At 43.7% G+C, this 23,646-nt stretch overlaps 1 protein-coding gene and 2 long non-coding RNA genes across 3 annotated transcripts in view; 1 reads left to right on the top strand and 2 right to left on the bottom strand.

The window, feature by feature from the left end:
* The window catches only part of pik3r3b (phosphoinositide-3-kinase, regulatory subunit 3b (gamma)), a 647,314-nt gene that overhangs the window by 184,160 nt on the left and 439,508 nt on the right, over positions 1 to 23,646 (top strand). The window lies entirely within an intron of this gene.
* LOC119964552 lies at positions 4,991 to 12,925 on the bottom strand. Its single transcript, XR_005460323.1, has 3 exons — positions 12,793 to 12,925; positions 8,995 to 9,082; positions 4,991 to 5,400 (listed from the first exon to the last, which is right to left on the bottom strand). It is a non-coding gene; the product is annotated as an uncharacterized LOC119964552 (long non-coding RNA).
* LOC119964551 overlaps positions 13,177 to 23,646 on the bottom strand; it is a 304,788-nt gene continuing 294,318 nt past the window's right edge. Inside the window, exon 4 of the long non-coding RNA XR_005460321.1 lies at positions 13,177 to 13,378. This is a non-coding gene — a long non-coding RNA (uncharacterized LOC119964551). The remainder of the gene's footprint in view (positions 13,379 to 23,646) is intronic.

Raw genomic sequence — 23,646 nt, 5'->3', positions numbered from 1 at the left:
CAGCTGCCAACTTAGTTGGGTTGGTGCTTTTTAAGTGCTGCTCAACCTTGTTGGGGGGGGGGGGCTGCGAACGCGGTCCGGCGAATAGGCTTGTGAGCTTTCATTTGCGGCGTGAAACCCATGAGGCCTCGTTACGTGGACCAATTAACGTTGAGTAGTGTTTGCTGGCTTCGCCAGGCCGAGCGTCGGGAAGCTCGCTACCACACTTCGAGATCTTTCTGGAGAATCGCGCCCAGGATTTCGGTGGAGGAGGTTCAGAGAAGGTTCACTATGATGATGGCCAATATGGAGGGATTGTCTTATGAGCAAAGACTAAACAGGTTGGGATTCTACTAATTGGAATTAGGAAGAACGAGAGTCCTTGTGTATATTTGAGGCTGAGGGAGATAGATTCTTGATCAGCAAGAGAATCAAGAGTTGCAGAGAAAGGGCAGGAAAGTGGGCGTGAAGAATGTCGGGTCAGACATGATCCTATTGAATGGCGGATCAGGCTCAAGGGGGCGAACGGCCTACTCCTGCTCCTTTTTCTTATGGTCTTATTTCTTAAGGTATTTATATAGTAATTCTTGCCATCTCTGGGTGGTGGGGGGTAGCGGGCAGCATTGTTGTCACATTTATATTGCACTGCCAGAACAGTTTAAGTGTTGTTATAATATAACAATTGAATAAAGTCTTTTCCTCGGTTTGCAGAAAGCTGAACTGTCTGCTTGGACATTTTCTCAGCTTTAAAACCAATAAGCGAGTTGAGGTGCTTTCTTCAGTGTGTAAATGTGAGTTCTGTCACAAATTGGGCAATTTGTGCTTTTCTTATCTATGATTTGTTAAAAAAAAACACCTGACTGTATTTTTGATCACTTAGAGAGAAAATTGTTTGCTTTTGTAAGTGGAAAACTTGACCAATTAATCAGCCTATGGGCTCAAGTATAAATGGCAGGTGCTGTGTTTTGCAGGTACAGGATGGGACTCTGTAAGTTGTTATCTTCCATTAAATTTCCAATCAGGAATTGTTGTCATGGCTACAGTAGCCTTTTGAGGAGGAACTATGTCAACAATTGTGCCTTTTTGGGGCCAGGAACTTCTATCAGGCACAGGTTCACTGGAAGCACCTCAGTGCAAATTCTGTTCAGTAATAGGGAGGCACGAAGGAGCACCCACCCTCCCGAGTTAATGACAAACTTCGCCTCTGCATCTTCAGCCCCATCTGAGAATATGTGCCACTGTACAGTTACCCGGAGCCCATTCATCAGCTTAGAAATATTTGGTTAAATAAACACTACACCATTGAGATTGCACATATCGCACAACCCAAATATAAACGAGCATACTTGACATGAACAACAAAGGATTCCAGTCCCTAAATCTGCGGCTCGTTCACGATGACAGACAAAGATTTTTGTTTGAGAATTCACAACATGCTGTTGTTTCAGTGTTTCAGTGAATAATTAATATTGTGTACACATGAAAACACCAAAATGAATTGAGGAAGCCTATATAGCTCAACAAAAGTTGTCCAAGCCTAGGTAGATTGAGGGTGTTGTGCAGTTTGTGCCCAGCACCATCTCATAATTTATGCCAGCCCATTGTGTGTGTCACCATATTGCATCGAATTACATTGATTTTACAGCACAATAGGTCAATGCTGTATTGATGTGCTATATGAGCTATAATTGCCTTGTTGCAATGCTTGAAAACAGACAGATGGACTATTTCAAATCAACTGGGATTACAGTCAGAGATGGATTTACGGTCCAACAATGCCAGTGAATCCGAGGTTCACAATTCCTGATGTTGAAGCCTAGGCCTTTGAAATGTGGGTGCTTAGATGCAAGCTTCAAATTCTCTATCCAGACCATAAGACAAATAAAGAGGTGCTTAAAATTGCAAAAGCATTTCTAACAAGTGACATCCAGAAAATAAAATGTCAGTATTTTGGCCATTTGAGCAGAGCCGAAAAGCTACAGTGGTCTCTTCTGGAGGGCAAAGTGTGCGACTGCTAGATTGGTAAGGACGAGGTCACTTGGGTTTTTCCCTTGTACTGGTTCTCTGACTACCTGTCACAGGCTTAATCTGGCAGCCATATCCTTCAGACTCTGCCATCTCTGTCAGTAATGGTGATACGCTCATCCACTGTTGGTGATGGCCATTGACGTTCCACATCCAGAGTACACTTTGAGCCCCTGCCACCCTCAGTGCTTCTTGAACGTGGTGTTCATGGAGGAGCACTGATTCATGAGCTGAGGGAAAGCATCACGAGGTGATCAGAAGGAGGTTTTGTGTGTGTGTTTTCGTGTGAATATGTGCATGTGTTTGAGGAGTGGGTGTTGTGTTTACATTTTGGGTGTTGTAAACGTTCATACTTTATTTTGATGTAAGCTTACAAGAATGCCTGCTTTGTGTCTACTCTTTAGATTCAAACCCCACCCAAGGTTAAAACACTTCTCAAAAATACATCTTGTTGCAGCCATTGAGAGGTGGAAAAAGGGAAAAATTATCCCACATCTCTCCATCCAAAACAGCAGCAAAAGGACTAAAGGTAGCACTAACAGTATTGGCCGCTCCTGTCCTTGATGTTGTGAACCCAGGTGATGTTATAACCGGAAGGGAAGATCCCAGGATGAAACCCTAGCTCATTATGTCATAATATACACCAGTATATCATGGTGCAGACACATACTGATGGACATACACTAGGACCAATCAACATGCACAAACACCGCAGCCAATCACCAGTTAGAACACACACTATAAAGGCAGAGGGCATCACTTTTCCCGCTCATTCTGGATGCTGCCTCTCAGAAGCACAAGAGCTCATCAAGTATAGTACAGACTCACACCACGTGCTGAGAGATTCAACTGGTTCGGACAGGCACAGGTCTCTAGTTAAACTAGCATCGTTTAAATCCACAGTTATAGTATGTCTATTATTTTATAAGAGTTAATAAAATAGTGTTGAACCTTCTTCAGTGTTGGTGGCATATATCTGCTTCACAAGTCCACAGTGTCCAACACTTCATGGTACAGTAGTTGAGGGATGCTAGTACTTCTGAGACCTATCTTCCAGTGATCAGCCATCCATTAGTCTTCAGCCATCCTGCAGTATTGACAGCGTTCACTTGCCGCCGCCCCTCCGCATTACCGGAAACCTGGGCTCCAATTGGGAGATTTTTAAACAGCGCTTCCAGCTGTACCTCGAGGCCATGGACCTGGAAGCTGCGTCGGACGCACGGAAGATTGCTCTCTTCCTCTCCACAGACGGGGACCATGCCCTCCACGCCTTTAACTCGCTCACCTTCGCTGATGGGGAGGATAAATCAAAGTTCAAGACGGTCCTCCTAAAGTTCGACAGCCACTGCGAAGTCGAGGTAAATGAGAGCTTCGAACGATATGTATTTCAGCAGCGCCTACAGGGTAAGGACGGACCTTTCCAGTCCTTTATCACCCACATCCGTGTCCTTGCGCAGTCCTGCAACTACGGGTCCACCTCTGACTCCATGCTACGCGACCAGATAGTTTTCGGTGTGCAGTCGGAGCCCCTTCGCCAGCAGCTGCTTAAAGTCAAACAGCTCACCCTGTCCACTGCCATAGAGACCTGCCTGTTCCATGAGCACGCCTCCACGCAATATTCCTGCATCCAGGCCGCTGAAACGGCATGGCAAGCTCCCCACAAGGCTGAACGGGTCCAGGTCATTAAGTCTCTCCAGGGCCTAAGTCTGGATGAAAGCGGCCATTTTGTGCACTTTTTGCAGGCTCCCGCGCTGGGACGCAACGTACGTGGTGACGTCGAGGAACGTACTGCGCAGGCGTGCACCAAGCTGGATCGTACCGCGCATGCGCGGTGGTGCAACGAACGCACCGATGTGACGGCGTGTGACAACTGTGGCTCCGCCCACTTAAAGCGGCAATGTCCCGCAAAGACCCGACGCTGTCTGCAGTGTGGCAAACTTGGCCACTATGCTGCTTTATGCAGGTCGACTCAGCCTGCTAGTTTTCGAAGATCCAGCCAGCCTCGCAGGGATGTCCGGGCCATTCAGCCCACAATCAACGAGCCTGTCCCAGACCTGTCCTCCGACTTTGACAGTGATGACCTGCAAGCCCCTTTCCATGTTGGCATCATAACCAAGCACAGGATGTCTCCTAAGCGCAGCACCAAACCCATTCCAATACACAGCATCGATCCGGATGATGAGTGGTGTGCCACCCTTATGGTCAACCAGAGTTCGTCGCCCGCCTCCGAGACTGAATTTATGAACTTTGCAAATTTATGGACTCTCTGAGATGTTTTATTCCTTGTTAAATCGTTTTCTATTGGTTTGTATATAGCACTGTTCTTGTTCAATTTGTTGCATACTAATTATCTGCACCAGGCACCTTCCCTTGTATATAGCTTTGTTTTCCTGTTTATAGATTTGTACATATGTCTTCGCACCTCACATATAGCTAGGAACATTCTTCACACACCCACACTATTTATTGTCACACATTCACAGCAAATTTTTTAAAAAGGGGGCGGATGTCATAAAATGCACCAGTATATCATGGTGCAGACACACACACTGATTGACACACAGCAAGACCAATCAACACACACAACACCGCAGCCAATCACCAGTTAGAACACACGCACTATAAAGGCAGAGGGCATCACTTTTCCCGCTCATCCTGGATGCTGCCTCTCAGAAGCACAAGAGCTCATCATGTATAGTACAGACTCACTCCCCGTGCTGAGAGATTCAACTGGTTCAGACAGGCACAGGTCTCTAGTTAAACTAGCATTGTTTAAACCCACAGTTATAGTATGTCTATTATTTTATAAGAGTTAATAAAATAGTGTTGAACCTTCTTCAGTGTTGGTGGCATCTATCTGCTTCACAAGTCCACAGTGCCCAACACTTCACATTAGACTGTAAATTTCACTTTATAAAAAAACATGGAGGAACAGAGTCACAGGACCGCTAATTACAAGAACAAAAACATTTATTACACATGAAAAGTTGGATCATGATACGATACTTCTTTACTCCCCTTTTAGTTTAACAAATACACACAGATTGTGAGGTTAACATGGATTACAAAATATATCTTATGCTACAATGGTCTCAGTAACACAAATCCCTTTAAGCATACAGGTGAGCTGTGATCAAATACACACTCCACTCTGAACCCAAGTTAGTAACTAGATTTCTGCTCCGAATCTCCCCAGATGATTGTCACGTAACAGTTTCCAAGCTCCGCTCCAAAAAAAACCCAGAAATTAAAATCTTCTTTCACAACAATGCCTTCCATCAATGGTTTACATTCTGAAATCCAGTCCAGCTTTTCCAAAGGAGCCAGGGGTTGAAGCAGTCAGGTGTTGAGGATTCGAGGATGAGCTTTTGGCTGGTAGGGGAGCTGAGATAATCTCTGAAAGTTACCGCCAGATATTCTGCATTATTCTGACAGGGTGTCAGGTCTCTTTCTTTTAAACAGGCTCAAAAAATCTATCTTTCTCAAAGTGGAATACCCAAGACATCTCTTTGGAGTAAATATTCCTGAGTGCTAACTGTATTTAAAAGTGGATTGGGATTTAAGATGGTTTTGTTGTTTGAGTGAAAATAAAGATAGCTTTTAAGGGTTATTGTGTTACTGTATTGATTTAAGGGGTAATTGTTAGCTATTTTCTTGTGTGATGTTAAAGTTATTTTAATACTGTGTTAATAATAAATTTTGTTTTCATATAGCATATCCATATTTATCATGAAATCACTCCTGGAGTGAGGTTTCCTTTCCTCACAGTCTTACAAAAATAAAATAAAATATTGGGGTTCCTATCCAGTATCCTAGCAACTTTTGGGACCTGGTCCAGGATCATAATACCGGGTCATCAGATACTTCCCAATTCACCTCCTGGAAATTTTTTTAAAAATGATTAAACATTTTTTGATAAATATAAAACAGTAAAACAAGTAAAACAAACCCAAAGAAACAACAACAGCCCCCCTCCCCCCACAACACAGTGACTAGCTCTTTAAAGTCCAGAATAAATGGTGCCATCTTTTGTAGAATCCCTCTGTTCCACCCCTTATGATGTGCTTAGTTTTCTCAAGGTGTAAAACTCCATAAGATCACTTAGCCATACTGAGGCATTGGGTGGTGAAGCTGACCTCCACTCCAACAGAACTACTGGCAATCAGCGAGTCGAAGGCTAAGACATCTGCCCAAACATCTCTGTTAACTCCTCTAAACTCTCGATCCACCCCTTCAAAAACAAATCCCTCATTCCTTCCACCCCCCTTGTCCTCCCAGCCTCATAACCTGGCATCCAGCCTTGCCGGCTTGAACATGTGATTAGCACAAATCATCGCCAACTTCGACACCGCTTCAAATTTAAAGTGCAACCAAAACTGACTCCATATTTTCAATGTAGCGATCCGCCACTGGGCTACCCAAATATTCACTGGGGAGAACGGAGAAGCCATCTCCAATGCCCGCAGCCCCGACCCTCGACATGAACCAACTCCATTTTCACCCAAACTGCCTCCTAGTCCCCGCACCAACCCAACACCTTCTCCACATTCGCAGACCAATATTAGAGTCGGTAACGCCAAGCCCCCCGACTGCCCGTCCCTCTGCAGGACCGCTTTCCGAATGCTGGCCACTTTGCCTGCCAGACGAAGGACGAAATCAATCTCTCCATCCCCACAAAAATTGATTTTGTTAAAAAAAACGGTAAACATTGGAATTTTAGAAAAGAACCATGACTGAATGTTCATCTTCACAGACTGAATTCAGCCATTCAAAGATAAAGGGAGACTGTCCCACCTCCGTGGAACGGCTTGAACCCTGGTCACCAAACTCATAAAAATTAATTTACAAAGATGGGCCCAATCCTGAACTACCTGCAAACCCAAGTACCTAAAGTGAGTGCCCGTCAAACGGAATGGAACACCCCCAGTTCAGCTCCCCTACCCGGCGAGAATACTGAAAAACACTCACTGTTCTCCACATTTAATCTGCATCCAGAGAAAGCCCCAAACTGCAACAACAGGGCCATTATGTCCCCCACTGTGGGGACCAGGCTAGTAATGTACAAGAACAGATCATTAGCGTAGGGGCACCCTATCCTCCACTCCCCCCTCACAATCCCCCTCCACTTATCCAAATTCCTCAAAGCGACAGCTGAAGACCCAATCACCAATGCAAACAGGAGAGTGGACATACAACACCCCTGCACATATCCTGGAATCCTTGTCTGCCATTGCTTAAGCCTTCTACTTCTTTCTGCGCTAAGGAGCAAACCTTGCTTTGAAAATTGCAGTGATGTCTGGAGAGCTGTGCAGGTGTCATACCCTAAGCTGTGCTGCTGCATTGTGGGCTTTTGAGCTTGTAGGCAAGCAATGCCCTGGCATCGGGGTTAGCTAACAGCAGGCAAGTGCAATGGCAGTGGGAAGGAGTCTACTGCAATGATGTCTGCGGCTGGAAGTACCATTAATTGTTGTCTTGCCAGCTCAAGCCAAAGGTCACAGTGCATTCAAACTTTACTTACACCAGTGCAGGCCCAATGTGAGAGCTGTGATCTGGTTTTAGCATTTCAGGAAAGGCTTCTGACTTATATTGTCATTTATGCATATCGGCTCATGGCCGCTGCCACCACGTTGTAATTATCTCTTTCTGGATCAATACAAATGAAGCTGAAGTACGGGCATAGAAGTTGAACAGAGAGCTTTAATGGTGGCTCCTTGTTGCTTCAGCTTGCATGTACTAACTGCAAGAGAACTGGATCACATGATATTGCATCACATTCTGTGATGACATGCACAGGAGCATAAACATACATTTTCTTTAGATTGACACAGGGTTGGGAAAGCCAAATGAGATTCAGTAAAATTGGAGGAACACACAACAAATTGATGGCCTGAAAATTGTATTGTGCTCAGTGCAGTGTTTGCTACACACACCTAATGAAGCTAGTGGCGAGACCATGTGAAATTGGTCCACTAGCCTCATTAGCATTGTGCTGCTATAGTGTAGGTACTAGTCATGGTCCATGAGAAAGCTTGTTGCCATGGGTGGGGAGTAGGGGCAGCTCAAGCTTAGTGTGACGATTGAACGAGGAGTGAGCAGTGCCCCTTCTGCTTCTCCCAACTCCACATACATTCAATCTATCTTTTTAGAAGCCACCATTTTGGAATCAGTCTTTTGTGATCCCTTGAAAGATATTGCTCAGCCAGATGTAGATTTTTAAAAATAAATCTAAAGTACCCAATTATTTTTTTTCCCCAATTAAGAGGCAATTTAGCATGACCAATCCACCTACACTGCACATCTTTGGATTGTGGGGGTGAAACCCATGCAGACACGGGGAGAATGTGCAAACTCCACACAGACAGTGACCCGGGGCCAGGATTGAACCCGGGTCCTCAGCGTCTTAGGCAGCAGTGCTAACCACTGCACCACCGTGCCGCCCAGCCAAATGTAGACCTGATAACCCTGAATGCATGCATCTTTCCACATACAGAAATTCCTGATATGGTCTTAAAACAAGTATTAGACTTTTGATTAGTGTGTTCAGGAGCCTAATGCATGTTTTAGGCAATTGCCCAGGAATACCTCCACTCCCCAACAAACAAAAGTGGTGCATTGGATCTCTTTAGCACCTATTTTTCATCTGGCACTCACCAGTATGTAGATGTTCTTTGTAAACCAATTGTGAATGTGACAAATGAAGTGGGGGGGGGGGGGGGGGGGGGGGGGTTGCGCCAGAGTAATAATTCTGAGTCAATTTTTAAAAGTTAATTTCCACGAAATGGTGAGCTTATGTTTTTTGTCACCCATCAAGATTCCTTCAAAAGTCGTTTTGCAGATTCTTTGAAGAGAAAGCAGCACTGAGTTAAAAACCTATAAATCTCTCACCGTCTTGAGAGGGGAGTGGAGGTCAGTGAAAGGGAATGAGGTGTCAATTATTATTGTAATGATAGCCTTTGTTGGCTGACAGCAAATGATAGTTTAGTCTCTTACCAAGTTGGTTCTCTTTCCCTTTCATTTGCTCTGTCAACTCCAGGTCAGTTTCATGAACTCTAAATCAACAAAGCACTGATCTATGTACCTAGGATCAAACAGGAACAGGATTGTTGGCAACAATGTGTGTTTCTGCAACAACATTTGGACTGAATTAAGTTATAGATGTAATACTGTAACTTACAGCTAGCATGTCACATTTTTTTAACAATCCACTTCCAGACCAGTACTCATTATTCTGTAATGTTTCTTTATTTTTATGTGGAGTGAGTAACTACATTTCTACAGTCTACCACAAGGGGGTGGTGTTTTATCAGAGTCATGTTCGCCTTTTATCATTTTCTACCATGAGTCATGTTGTAATCTCAGTTTCCCAGTAAAGCTTGATTGTATGATAATTAAAATACATTCTCTTTGTATCAGTGTTATAATAGTAATTTCCCTTACAGGAAATCTTTCAAAAGCTGTGACTTTAGATGCGAAATGGATCGTTATAATAACAGCTTGGGTAAGGCAGTGGTAAAAGACCATTATCACTGGAACTGGATGTCTTTTCCCGTAAGAGTTGGCATCTTCAGCGGAGGAGGGCAGAGGTCGCTGGAAGTTCGAGATTTGTTTTGCCAATCATTGCAACTTAAAAATATATTTTTCCAGTATGAATGCGCTTATCAAGGTGTTATAAATGCAGCCAAACTAAGACTGCTCAGGAACTGAGTCTACATTTTTTAACGAACTTTATGAGCACATACATTACTGCTGACTAATGGGATGACAGATCTACGGGAATTCCTGATTCCTGTGATAGGGCATGGATAAGGTTAATCAGGTAGATTTTATTTGCAAGCTTTTTAAACAGAAACTTCTCGGACAGAGTCTAGACATTACATAAACGAAAGTTGACGTTTTAGTGAATTTAATTGTGACGCACAGCCTGTGTAAGAACTGGTTATCTGATGTACAAGCAAATAACAACACAAGCTACCAATCTACTCTACAGCCTATTGGTAACAGATTGTCAAACTTTGGCACGTGGTATATTGAAGGGATAATATAATCCATGCATTCTACTGCATAGAGGAGTAGATTATGATATGGGGCATTTTTTCATAGAACATACAGTGCAGAAGGAGGCCATTCGGCCCATTGAGTCTGCACTGACCCACTTAAGCCTTCACTTCCACCCTATCCCCGTAACCCAATAACCCCTCCTAAAGTTTGGTCACTAAGGGCGATTTATCATGGCCAATCCACCTAACCTGCGCGTCTTTGGACTGTGGAAGCAACTGGAGCCGGAGGAAACCCACGCAGATACGAGGAGAACATGCAGACTCCTCACAGACAGTGACCCAGCGGGGAATCGAACCTGTGACGCTGTGCAGTCACAGTTCTATCCACTTGTGCTATGTGCTGCCCCTTGGATTTAGTGCCAGAAAATCAATTTTAATCATTTTTTCCCGTTTTTGGGCCTAAATTGCACTGCAAATAATATCCTGTATGGACTTTTGAGGGAGGTGCACTTGATGGTGCCTCAAAAAGAATGGACAGATGTAAACTGCAAGCACGAGTCAGAAACCTGTGCATGCAGATTTCCTGCTCTACTGCTGGGTGCAATTCAGAGGCAAACCAGTCCCAAATTATCTTGACGTCATAGCTCCCACACCTGCCATGCTGGTGTTATCTGTCTCAAACAGCAGGCTGCTTTTATCTGACAGGATCTTCATTTTAGATATTGAATTTATGAAAAATATTTTTTTGAAATATAGTTGCTATTTTGGAGGCAAAGCCAACAGCCAATTGGTTCCCTGCAAGGCCCTGCAAAGAGCGATGCTTTGAATGACCAGTTGATTTGCTTCTTACTTGGTCTTAACCAAGGGGTAGAAATTGGGCAGGACATTGATGGAATTTCCCTGTTCTTCTGCAAATGATTCCATGGCATCAGCTGTAAAATCGGCTAATTCAATGCATGTTGTTGCTTTAATTTAATGGCAGGAGCCTTGCATTTTACTACTGCTAAGGGGGATCTACAAAATGTATTTTTTCCAAAATAAATATCAGCTTTGGTCAGTCAAAACATTAACTGATGTTTGGCTGGGGAACTTCACAGTTTCAAACTGCAGCTCAGAACTGCCCAATATTTTTAAAGCTTGATTAACATCAGTATCAAAATGTGGTATCTGGAGTGCAGTGTACATAAAGCACTGCTGAAGAAACATGCTGTCAAAGCATTTTGTTTTGCACTCATCAGGACAGAATCGCAAATAAGCAAAGGAAGCAACAATTTAGATTGCTTGACAAGAGAATGCTGACTGATTGGCAAATGGACACTGATTGGTAGAGGTGTTGCCATGGAGAATTCAAACTAGGCAAGTTGACTCTGATTGGTCAAGGCATTGCCGTGAGGAATGGACCAGGGAATGTCTGTCGCCCAAGCTTTAGTTTAGTGAAAAGGGTGCAAGGCATGGGCATGTCTTTCTGTTTGCAAAGGGCAGGGCACTTTGTGTCAATATATGTGGCATGTAGCACGTCAGTGAGCAACACTGTGACCGCTAATGATAATTTAAAATTGGTTGTTAATATAATTCGTACACGATCACACTAAAAAACAATTTGGCAGGGGGCGGGGGGAGTGGACAGATAATGTAAGATTATCAGTTGGATCTTCAGTGTGGCTTACTTGCATGTACTAGAAGTTACATAATTTCCACATATTTGTCCTTTGCAAACTTGGGGGACAGCCATAGATTCTATAGCACATCAATGGGTCATTCAGCCCAACTGGTCTATGCCGGCATTTGTGCTCCACATTGATCACATAGATATACATATCTTATTTCAGATGTTTTCAAAATTGGGAGGAGTCTTCTAAAGACAAAGATTAATATTTATTTTTCTGTGTTATTTCTGGTGCAGAAGCGCTGCAAACAATAATATTTACAGTGACTGCAGTACCAGATTTAAAAGAATTCCAATCAACAATAAATATTGCTCCAAATCAGCTTTAGTCCAATTGAGGCCAGAGTTTTGATTGTCTGTCCACCCCTCCCCTCGCCCGGCCCTACTGAAGTAACCTGAATGGAGGACCTAGTTAATTGGTCAGAATTCAGTGGGTAGTGCTGTAGTACCACAGGGTGCTAGCTGGTGGCACTGTTGTACACTAGGCCCTTGGTATTACCCAGTATGTGATTGATGGGATTGACTTATTTGTTACTGGCTGCATTATTTTCACTTATAGTGTCAGAATTGTGGAAATTAAGCATTTTAAAAAACAGGGGACGGCAACATTGTGCAGATTGCCACTAATTAGAGAGTTATCGATGTATGCGTGTAGGTCAGCACGATAGCACAGTGGTTAGCACAGTTGCTTTATAGCTCCAGGATCCCAGGTTTGATTTCCGGTTTGGGTCACTTTCTGTGCGGTGTCTTCACATTCTCCCCATGTGGGTTCCCTCTGGGTGCTCCGATTTCCTCCCACAGTCCAAAGATGTGCAGGTTAGGTGGATTGACCATGCTAAATTGTCCTTAGTGTTCAAAACAGGTTGGGTGGGGTTACTGGGTTACGGGGGTAGGTTGAAAGTGTGGGCTTAAGTGGGGTGCTCTTTACAAGGGCCGGTGCAGACTTGATGAGCCAAATAGCCTCCTTCTGCACTGTAAGTTCTATGTGAAAATAATCAGAATCAGCTTCCTGCTGAATTTAAACCTTCATGATCTGGAAGCAGTGAGAATTGTAAAAACAAATGATGCTTTTAAGTTGGTATCACTGTGACAAAGTGAAAAGGATGAGCGGATATAAATTCATACCGTCTCTGGACTGCAGCTTTCAATGCATTTGAGTTTGACAGGGACAGTTCCTGCTGAATTTATCCCTTTAAAATTGTCCTGGATTGCAATTTGTGTCCACAGCTCTGTCATTCTGATGTCTGCTGCTTTGTGTCTGCAAATCAAGGTATGAGGTTAGATTCTGAGGTGACAGATGAAATGGAGACACTCTTATATCTGTCACTGCCCCCCCCCCCCCCCCCCCCCCCCCCCACCCGCCTGAAAATGCAATCAGGCCGAAACCGGTGGGTGTGCATGACTGCAATTCTTTAACCACCCACATTATAAAAGATTAACTAAGCACGGTTTCAGGAGCTATTCTCCACTTCTCGTTTTCATTGGTGCCAAAAATATCACTCTTTGACGTAGCTTTACTGCAGCTTGACAGATTGTGGAGTGCCATTCTGGGACTCAGTAGAAAGCGTTGCTGTGAATTAGTGATTTCCATCCATCAGGCAGTTTGTGGACACAATCAGGATTTTGGTGGAGTAACGACTGTAGATGAGGCTGTGAACCATATTTCTGGGTGTGGTTAAGGGGACAACTACACATCAGGGTGGTCGGATATCTATTGGAAAAGAAAAAGAAAAACCATAAGCCGTCAGAGGCAAGTCCTCAGAACTGGTAGTGTTAAACACAGCCTATCGCAGATGATGGCTAAACGTCTGTGCACAAGAAGTCAGATATAATTCACTTTGGCCCTGCTTGAAATGATGCCTTGTGATGAACAACAATTTGGTTGATTCTTAGCTGCCCTCTGAAATAGCCAAACAAACCAGTGGCTTCAAGGGCAATTAGGGATGGGCAACAAATGCTGGCCTTGCCAGCGATGCCTACCTCTCATAAAAGACTAAAGAAGAAAAAAAATATTTTCTTCACTAGCTCAGTGGAAGCATTAACTTGTTTATAACAAATGGAGTTATTCTCTCCTCTAGCACAGGCAAGAGGAATTGCAGGTGAATGCATTTAAGTGATCCTGTCTTGCCATCTAATTTCAGTGTCTTTGCGTTAATGGATCACTTTTTAACTTAAAGAAAAATCCAAGAGACATTCAACCAATTGTCCAAGATGAAATACAAAGATGAGGCCAAGTTCGGCATCTGTCTGCCAGGTCTTAAATACAATAAGGCCTCTGAGGTCAGGGAGCCATTAGCATGGTGAATGTTTGACTTTTTGCAATTCTAACTAGATTTCAGGGACTGTCAATCAGGATTGATTTTTGGGGGGAAACTGAAATGTCCGCAGATGTGTGTGCATTCATCCTTCTAACCAGATGGCAAGTGTAAAATCAGAATAATTGGTGTCTAATTCTCGAATCCCGAACATAAAGTTGTTTTATTTGTTAAGGGACTCTAGTGTTATGGGCCAGGGTTTGAAAACTCCAAAATATTCCATGGAGTTCACCTGACCCACAACTGTTTATTGATTGTGGTTATGATGAACACAAGGGTCTGCCTTTCAGGTGTTATTCAACAGAGGCCTTAAGTACTTTTAATCAAAAACAAAGTTTATTCTATAAATTTAGTTGACATTTTAATAAACACACACAGTAAGCATTTTATCAACTACCCACATTAATACCCCACACAGCTACAGTACACTATGTATAACCCTTAATAATTTCCCCCTTTACCTGTTCCAATTTAATAACAAGATCCCATAAACCCAGAAAACACTTTTCATAGGTGTGGCCCAGCACACAGCCCTCAAGACCTGGTATGGATGCTCTTGTCTCCCTTCCAAAACAGCAGGATTGAATTCCTTCCAGAAAGCAATTATTTATTTTCAAGTTATCACACAGTCTGGAAACAGCTTTTAAAATGCAGATAGAGCCACAGCCCAGCTCCACCCACCCAATGACATGACAGAAGCCATGTGATAAGACAATAATATTCCTTAAAGGGACACTCCCATGACAGTAGTATAATGTTTATTGTGTGGGTGAGACTTCCCTCTCCTTCCTTTCTCAATCCACATGTAATGTCTGGAATGTAAAGCTGAGCGTGGATATTGTGGCAGTGATCCATTGGGATCCTCCTTCTAATGGAACCAGCCTTGCAGAGGGCATTGCTGGGAAATTCATATCTGGCGGTAGCATCTGATGTTGCTTTTCTTATGCAGCATTGCCCCAAGAAACAGCCGACAACCCCAGTGACTAGACTATAATATCCATGACATTGTACCAGGATCTCTGACTGTAGAGTGGCTGACCAGAAGAGAGCTTTTGTTTTGCCTGCCCGGCTGGAGAGAAGTGTGAACATCGCCTGGCCCCATAAACGGGGACCGGGAGGAACGGCACTTGTGGGGGTCTCCCAGGGGATCGGAGGCCCCCAGCTGCATGTCTTTGGGTAGGTTGGTACCCTCGATTATATCAGGCCCCAGTCAGGCTGAGCACTCGAACCTAAAATGAATGATCCCAATCCCACAAGGTCAGTGAACACCTGCCCTTTGAAACCTAATGACAATGAGAGCAATCGCGGATTCCATTTTATACACACTGGTGTTCCTCCATTGCTGCCAGTGCTGTGAATAGGAACGATTTGAGAGTCAATAAAAACAGAAAATGCTGGAAAAATTCAGTAGATGCGGTGGAGAGAGAAACAGAGTTCACCTTTGAGGTCCAGTATGACTCTTCTTCGAAACTGCAGTTTCAGAATACTGAGGCGACAGTACGTCAGAAGATGTAGAACCAGTTCCACAATATACCTGCACCATCAGTTAATTGTTGGAACCATCTTGGAGCTTGCCTGCTTATCCTGTGAACCTTATCGATGTTTCATTTTGTACCTTCACTTTTTCCTTGGAAAGAAAAAGTTGCCTTCACGTACACCTTCCATGACCGTGGATGTCTCAAAGTGCTTCACAGCCAATTATGTTCACTATTGTAATGGAACAGATGTAGCGGCCATTTTGCACACAGCAAGCTACCACAAACAGCAAAGTGATAACAATCAGTTCATCTGTATCTGTGGCATTAATTGAGGGATAATTATTACCCTGGACACCAAGGATAATACCCCTGCTTTTATTTGAAATAGTGTAGTGGGGTTATTTTTATCCACTGGGGAGAGTAGGAGTGTGAACCCCAAACGCAGCTTGCCACGGTGCAGCATGGGCAATAAAAACCAGGAGACCCCGCTCCCGGGAGCTACTCGGCTCGCGAAACCTTGCAAGATCCAACACGATCTTGCGAGACGTTGCGACATGAATTCCACTCATTGTGACAGCATTGTGCAGATTACTGAGGTACCTGATGCTTTGGGATTCATCTCCTTCTCTTCGGAGACCTGGGGGGGGGGGGGGGGGGCCCATTCAGCACTGTCCCCACACTGGGACCGGGTGGAACGGCACTTGTGGGGGTCTCCCAGGGGATCGGAGGCCCCCAGCTGCATGTCTTTGGGTAGAGTGGTGCCCTAACACTGCTGGTGCCATCTGGCCCCCTGCAGTGCCAGCCTGATACCCTGACAGTGCCACCTGGGTGCCAGCCTGGCACTGCCCACTGGGGGCGGGAATCGCGTCGGGGACCTCAGAGATCAGAATGACATTTAAAAATGACATCCGGTGCCTCGCTATACTGGTGAGTTCCGCAGGTAGAGCTCCCCAATGTACAAAACGGGGTTATGTGTGGCCTTGGCCATGCGTTCCCCACTGAGGCCCCTTGTACAACGTGAGTCGCCGGGAAACACACAGCTAAATGCGCTCGCTGTGGGACTTTGTTCCCATTTAGTTATATCGAGCCCTCAATCCCATCTGAAAGACTGTGCAATAATACCTCGCTTCAGCACTTGGAGTTTTAGCCTTAATTTGTGTGCTCAAGTCCTGGAGTGGGCTTTGAACTCAGAATCTTCTGACTCACAGTTGAGAGCGCAACTAACTGAGCCGCAGCTGACACTATAAACAGAGAGAGGTAAAGATCTGCAGGATAATTAGCAACCATGTTATAGACACTCCTTCTGTGGCTATGACCACCTTAGTACCAGTTGTGAAGGTAGCTAGTTCTGTATTGCGGGGGGAGTTTTATGTGTTTCCATAATCTATATGACGATACATCCACACTCACTGGACGTCAACCCTGAATTCAGAACCACATCCTGACTCTTTGTTTGAGGGGATAATCTAGAATGGGTATGGACCCTTGCAGTTTCTGATCCAGAGATAGGAATGCTGCCACTAAGCCAAAGTCCATTTCTGAGAAAATTATGAATGATACATTTAGTTGATGCTTGATGGTCTCATTCAGTTTTATATTCATTTACGGTAATTGGAAGTGAAGAGTGGGTAAATGCGGTCTCCTTACATTTAATCATAGATAATCAGACATGGCTGAGGAAGCCCTTGTGAGATTTTTTACCATCTGATTGATCTCCTTTGATCCCAAATGGAGATTCTCTCCTCACATCTACTCCATTACCAAGTGTTTTATTCCAGTTTTTCATGGCCTTTTCAACCTCGTCCCTCGCCTGAGGTGTGGTGATCCTCAGATTAAATCACCACCAGTCAGCTCTCCCCTGTCAAAGGGGAAAGCAGCCTATGGCCACCTGGGACTCTGGGAACTCTATCTTTATCTTTAATACCTTGAGGCACAACTGTCCTTGCACTCTCCTATCATGCTTTGTTCTTATCTACTCTTGACAAAGTGCAACTTGTGAGAAGTCCCTGGTGCTTCAATAGCCTCTATCATTGTTAAACTGCACCAACACCCATAATTCAGCAAATCAATTTTAGAATCCTTCCCTGAACTCACTGCAACATAACCTACAAAGTTCTTCCATCCTCTCGTGCAGTTTCCACTTCCCTGTGTCATTCTATTTAATACGCATTCAGTCATTCTGCCAATTCCATCTTCTGGAACTCCCTTCTGAAATCCTTGCGTCCAAACTACCTTTCAAAAGATTCAGAAAACCTCTTATCATTGACCTTGCTTCTGGATCCCTTATAAACTCCTTTTGCTGCTTTCTCTTCTGCCCCTTCTACTCCACTCCCCCAGTTTTTACTCCGTTTTGTAGCGTGCTATGAGATGGTTTTCTGTGTAAGGAGCTTTAAAGTCTACCTTATTGTGCTTAAAACGATACTAAATTCCCTGCTGTTGTGTGAACCTGGATAGGGTTTTATTCAAGGCTGCAAGTTAGTAAAAAAACAGAGTGCCTCAAACTGTAGCAAAAACAGCAGTCATGTGTCAAATGTACTCTGCTAGCACTGTAACATGGAACTAAGGAGGGATAAATCAATTGGTCAAACAATGCTCAGTTAGTTCTACTGATCATATTTATGTCTTTCGCACACATACAGTAGAAGCAAAAGGGGATTACTGGACACTTAATATTAATATATTTGCACATGTGTACAACAAAAATATAACAATAATCTCTATTATTGTCACAAATAGGCTTGCATTAACACCGCAATGAAGTTACTGTGAAAATCCCCTAGTTGTCACACTTTGGCACCTGTTCGGGTACACAGAGGGAGAATTCAGAATGTCCAATTCACCGAACAAACATGTTTTTTGGGACTTGTGGGAAGAAACCGGAGCACCTGGAGGAAACCCACGCAGACACGGGGAGAATGTGCAGACAGTGACCCAAGCGGGAATCGAACCTGGGATCCTGGCACTGTAAAGCAACAGTACTAACCACTGTGCTACCGTGCTGCCCATCTATATACTACATATTATCAAGTTTTTGGTTTAGTATCTTTTCTATCATTAACTTAAATTGTATTGCGCACTTCACCACAAACACCTGCAATAGAACTGCTGTAGTTATGAGAGACACATGTACCACATATGTATCGACAGTTATCAGCAGCGAAGTGTAGAATACATTCCCTGGAGACATGACAGTGAGCAGACAATTTAGAAATCTTGCATGAATCGTGGGTGAACCATGAGTAACTTGAGACCCCCTGGCACTGTAAAAGAGGTGAATAAAATGTAAGTCCCAGAGGCAGTGGCATCCCAGACACAACATCCCATTTCTAAGTTTTTCTCTTACAGTTTTGTGCAATTTGATTGCTGCTTTATTTATTTTAAGTCTATACAGTTTTACAGTGCTTCAAATTACTCTTTTCCAATAATATGGTCCAATAAAGTAAAAAGCTGATCAATGGGCATTCAGATACGCCAGGTTAAAGTTTACCATGAAGTAGGAGGAAGGGGAATAATGTTGGGAATCCATTGCTGAGCAAGGACAGCGTTTTCACCTTGTAGACAGTTATTCTGTGTAGCAACCATTTTCTTCGGACTGCACACATGAGCTCAAATTGGATAGGTGGCAAAATGAGTATTTGTGGGTGGGGAGGGGGCAGGTGGGTAGGTGGTAGACATTGCCCCATTATATGTGTACAGTTCATAAACTAAAATGCAAATGGAATTTCATCTTTATTTTCAGGAACCATTTATTATTTAATCATTCGTATGAATTGTGTTTTAACTTATAATCACCATCCATACAACAAAGTATGACTTTAAGCAAACAGAATGTTTTACCTTGTCATCGTGAGAAAACACATGATGGTAAATGATAAATGATGCACCACGTTGGATTCATTTGGTGTAATTCCACAAAATGAAGGCAAGCGCCAACTATTACAACAACACTGCCTTATGAAGCGTTTAGGCCTCACTCTAATCTGGCATTGCACCAATTCACTTTATTAACTCACTGATTCATCTATGGGAGGCATGCTATAATAAAGGACCTTCACTACAGAACGATAGAATTGTACAACCAGGGTGGGACAGGAATGATGAGGCATTAAACAAATGGAGACATTTCACTATGAAAACACCAAATTGTATTTTTGGCAGCAGATCAATTGAGTTCATTCAGGTTAGCAACAGAAACTTTCCACACTGCCTTAAACACTTGCTAAATACAGACATTCAAAGTTTATGTTGGCTAAATAATGACACACAATGCTGTTTTGAGACCATGATTCAACAGTGGATTACATCTATGTCATTATTTAAACTGGGTGATTAATATATGTCATTATGAAACTACCAACCATTCCTTTGCTGTTCACGGAAGAGCACCAGCTTTTTCCCGGTGTCTTTATAACAAATTTGATGACACTAAAGTTACTGACTGCACTCCTTGCATAATGCAACCCCATTTCCATGTTACCACCCAGCAAAGCAAACTTTGTCTTCCTTTCCAGGCCACTTAATCTTTGAATAACAGAAGATATTTTAATAACTAAACTGCGAAAAGCCCAAAAAACGAATATCCTGTATATTTTAGAGTTGAATGTTGAAATCCATTGACTCCTCAGCACCCAGAATGAATTGAATTAAATGAGTAATTGGGCTGGATTCTCCAGTCCCTCAGTCGTGTGTTTCTAGGGGGTGCACCACTCGCTGGCAACGGGATTCTGTACTCCCGCCGCTGGTCAATTGGATTTCCCATTGAAGCCAACGCCCGCTGACGGGACACCCGTGGCAGTGGTGCGCTGCCCACGGGAACAGAGAATCTCAATGGCTGGGGAATTACGGTCCTTGTGGTTTTGTTACCTTTCCCGCAATTTTTACTCCCTTTTACTTCCCTCTATCCCTGACTTCCCTGTTTCTTGCTGAGGTCAATTGCATCTCGCCGCCTTATTTCTCAGCCTGGTGGACAATACGAGCAAGCTGTTCTCACTGCAAGCCAATGCTACTTGATGGCGCAGCTGTGTCTTTCCGTTGGGTCAAAGTGCAGAGGCAATTGTGGTGTCCTTCTGCATGATATCAGCTAATTCAGCAGATATAGGTGATCAGTCCTTGAAGTTTGTTGACCAGTTTACTTCAGTAAAAAGCTGGTGCTTTTGCTGTTAGGGTGGCCAATTGTACTTTTGTTCTATAACAGTTAGATAATGGACCAATTACTACCTGCACTTGACATGCCAGTAAGGAATGAAGAAACAAATTTAAATAAATTTGAATAAGTAAAGAATAAGAATTTCTTCTCGCTGTAAATAATGTGCCTGAGCTCCAACTTTGCTGAGGCTGAACACCAACATAGACACCTGAGTTCAATGGCTTGTTTCCATGTTGCAATTTCTATAAAAGTTTGGAAGACCTGTATCAATGTGAATTTTGCCATTTTCCCAGCACCTGCATGTCCTTGTGGTTTAGTTAAACTGCCTGTTTGATGGCCATTTGTAAGCAATTGCAGGTTTGTAAGTTCACGTCCATTTCATGTTGCCCATTTTACAGACAGTAGAGTTTTGCACCAAATTGAAAGAATTCTCCCCAGATGAATAATTTATTTAGTTATTTGTTATTTTAGCCCATTAGATGGTTAAACCATTAGGGGGCATAAGAAACGTGAATATCGTTTGTGGAAAAATTACAAAGAAAGTAAGTGGCTTCTACAACTGAACCTTGAGTCTATTATAACGATAAACTTTCAGAAAGGGAATATTAGGCAGGGCAAGACTAACAATCCAGGGAACTTGTCTTCCCCATGGAAATACTGGCCTAATCATTATTTTCCCCCACATTTGGGTTTTAGGCAGTGGCAGGAGCGTGAAATTGCGGGGATGGGTTTCTGCTTTCCCCGGGATCGGGCCGGAGAACCCCAATGACCGGCGCGATCCCGCGATCAGGGCCCACCGATCGGCGGGCAGGCCTCTCTGGCTGGAGGCCTCATTGCTTCCGCGCCTGCCCCTGTAGTTCTGCGCCATGTTGCGTTGGTGCCGGTGGGTTGAAGGAAGCCACTGCGCATGCGTGTGTTGGCGCCAGCGCCACTGTGCATGCGTGTGTTGGCGCCAGTGCCACTGTGCATGCGAGATCCCGCGGCGCCCAGTTCGTTCTGGGATCAGCAGCTGGGGCGGCGTGAACTGCTCCAGTGCCATGCTGGCCCCCTGTAGGGGCTAGAATTGCTGATCCTGAGGCCGTGTTGATGACATCGATATACGTGATGGCGTTTCCGACGGCGTCAACATTTAGCCTCAGGATCCAGGATCCAGAACCCCGCCCAGTGATTTTATACTGGAGAGAACAAGGCCTCGGATGGGAAGCCCATCCATGACCCAAGTGAGACTCAAAATGGCTAATTAATGGCCACTTAAGGACCATTTTCTCGCCTTGCATCAATTTGTAGGCTGGCAAGAACATTGAACCTTTGTGGAAGGAGGTCCGAAAAAAATCAAAGTTAGATCTTGGGCAGGAAGGTGGTGAGGGGTGATCTCCATTAGAAGTCCCTTTCTGACTGGGAGCACATTCTCCTAAAGACCCAATGACTTTCGGACCTCTCTTCATCTCCCCTCCCCTCACTCACTCCTCCCCAACGATCACCATCCCCTTCCAGGGATCCCGAAAACCATACCTCTCCTGCCTGCTCTGGGACCCCCTTACTACCTTGTCTTGTAGCTCCAGAACCTAGGCTTAGGCAGGTTGGTGTAGTTCCTCTTCTGCCCACTGCAGTGTTGTTGCTGCAAGGGCTGGAGAGCCACTGGCCAATCAGGTTGACCAGCGAATCTTTAAGACGAGATTTCTTCCCAAGTGAGAGGTGGAATTCCTGCCTGTAGTGAATCAATGCTCACTGAAGCTGAAATTGGCTGCAGGGTAGTCGGATTCAGTGAGGATGTGTCCCCACCAACTCTCCGGATGGTGGGAGGCGAGCCACCACATTAAATAAACTTCAGGCCACTGTCTAGCGATTTCACAGAGCCAGCACATTACAGGCAATCACATATTAGTTGTGCAAGATTAAGGTATTGATTACAACTGATGGTTAGACTTACAATAATGGAGTTAAGGTAATAACAGTGCAATAGCGAAACAATAAAGATCTGATGTCTAGGTGGATTTATTACTCTAGGGTACAGAATAGCTGCCAGTTTTCTGTGAATGATGGACAACCCAGGGCCAATGTTGTTATCCCAAAAATAGAGCTAAACCAGCTGTATCCCATTTATACAGTAAATTCAAAGACAACCTAAATGAAGCAATGTTAAAACAGAATGGAATTTGGGTGAATGCAAGTGGAATGAAGCAATAATTTGTCCTCTTATTGTGATGCTGTTCCAAGAATGAAATGCATTATGTTTAGACACAATAGTTCCCCTAATTTTATGCCGTTATCAATTGAAAGGAGAATAATCCCGCAAGAGTGGCTAAGGAACAGAGAAGAAAGCACTCAGTCTTGAACATGAATAGGAAGAGGAGAAATAGGTCAAAAGATCACTCGCTGAATAGGGCTGTGGATGAGATTTTGATAAATGCGTGCGACAACATCATTAAAAGGCAATGTCCACCTTCATTTTGCTTTGTAATATTCATATGGATTGATTACTGATGCGCCATAGCTTCCTTTTAATTTTACCAGCACTTGCATGGATGGGAATAAACAAAAGGATAATTAAGATAACGCCAATTCATTCAAATTTAATGGTTTTTAAAGCAGGACGTTTGTTTAGTGAATTAAATCCATTGATCATTGCACAAAATGACATCATAAGATGATAAAAGTAGCTGGTTTAAGTAGGTTGTAGTATTGCAGAGATCAAGACCATGACGGCATTCTCAACAAAAATTATGTTGGACAGTTTTTGGAGTGCAATATACTATATTCCATATTCATATTCATCTAATTTTATGATTGTGACCTGGAGTGAACCTAACTATGATGGCGGGTGTACCAGTTGTGTTGAAAAAAAAGCTGACTCTGTGTTAGCGATTAAAGATAGAGAAGGTGAGGAAAGGGCCAGAACAGACATTACTTCACCTTAGCTGTTTAGTTCTCTTTTGTAAACAGTCAGTTGGATAAATTTAAGACTCACACCCAGAGATTACTGATCAACTCGGTCTAGTGTCTAATACGACACTGGGCACATCTTGCTGGTTGAATAGCA

This window comes from Scyliorhinus canicula, chromosome 4 (genome assembly GCF_902713615.1).
Source record: "Scyliorhinus canicula chromosome 4, sScyCan1.1, whole genome shotgun sequence".
NCBI classification, from domain to species: domain Eukaryota; kingdom Metazoa; phylum Chordata; class Chondrichthyes; order Carcharhiniformes; family Scyliorhinidae; genus Scyliorhinus; species Scyliorhinus canicula.
This window is presented reverse-complemented; position numbering and strand designations above follow the sequence as displayed.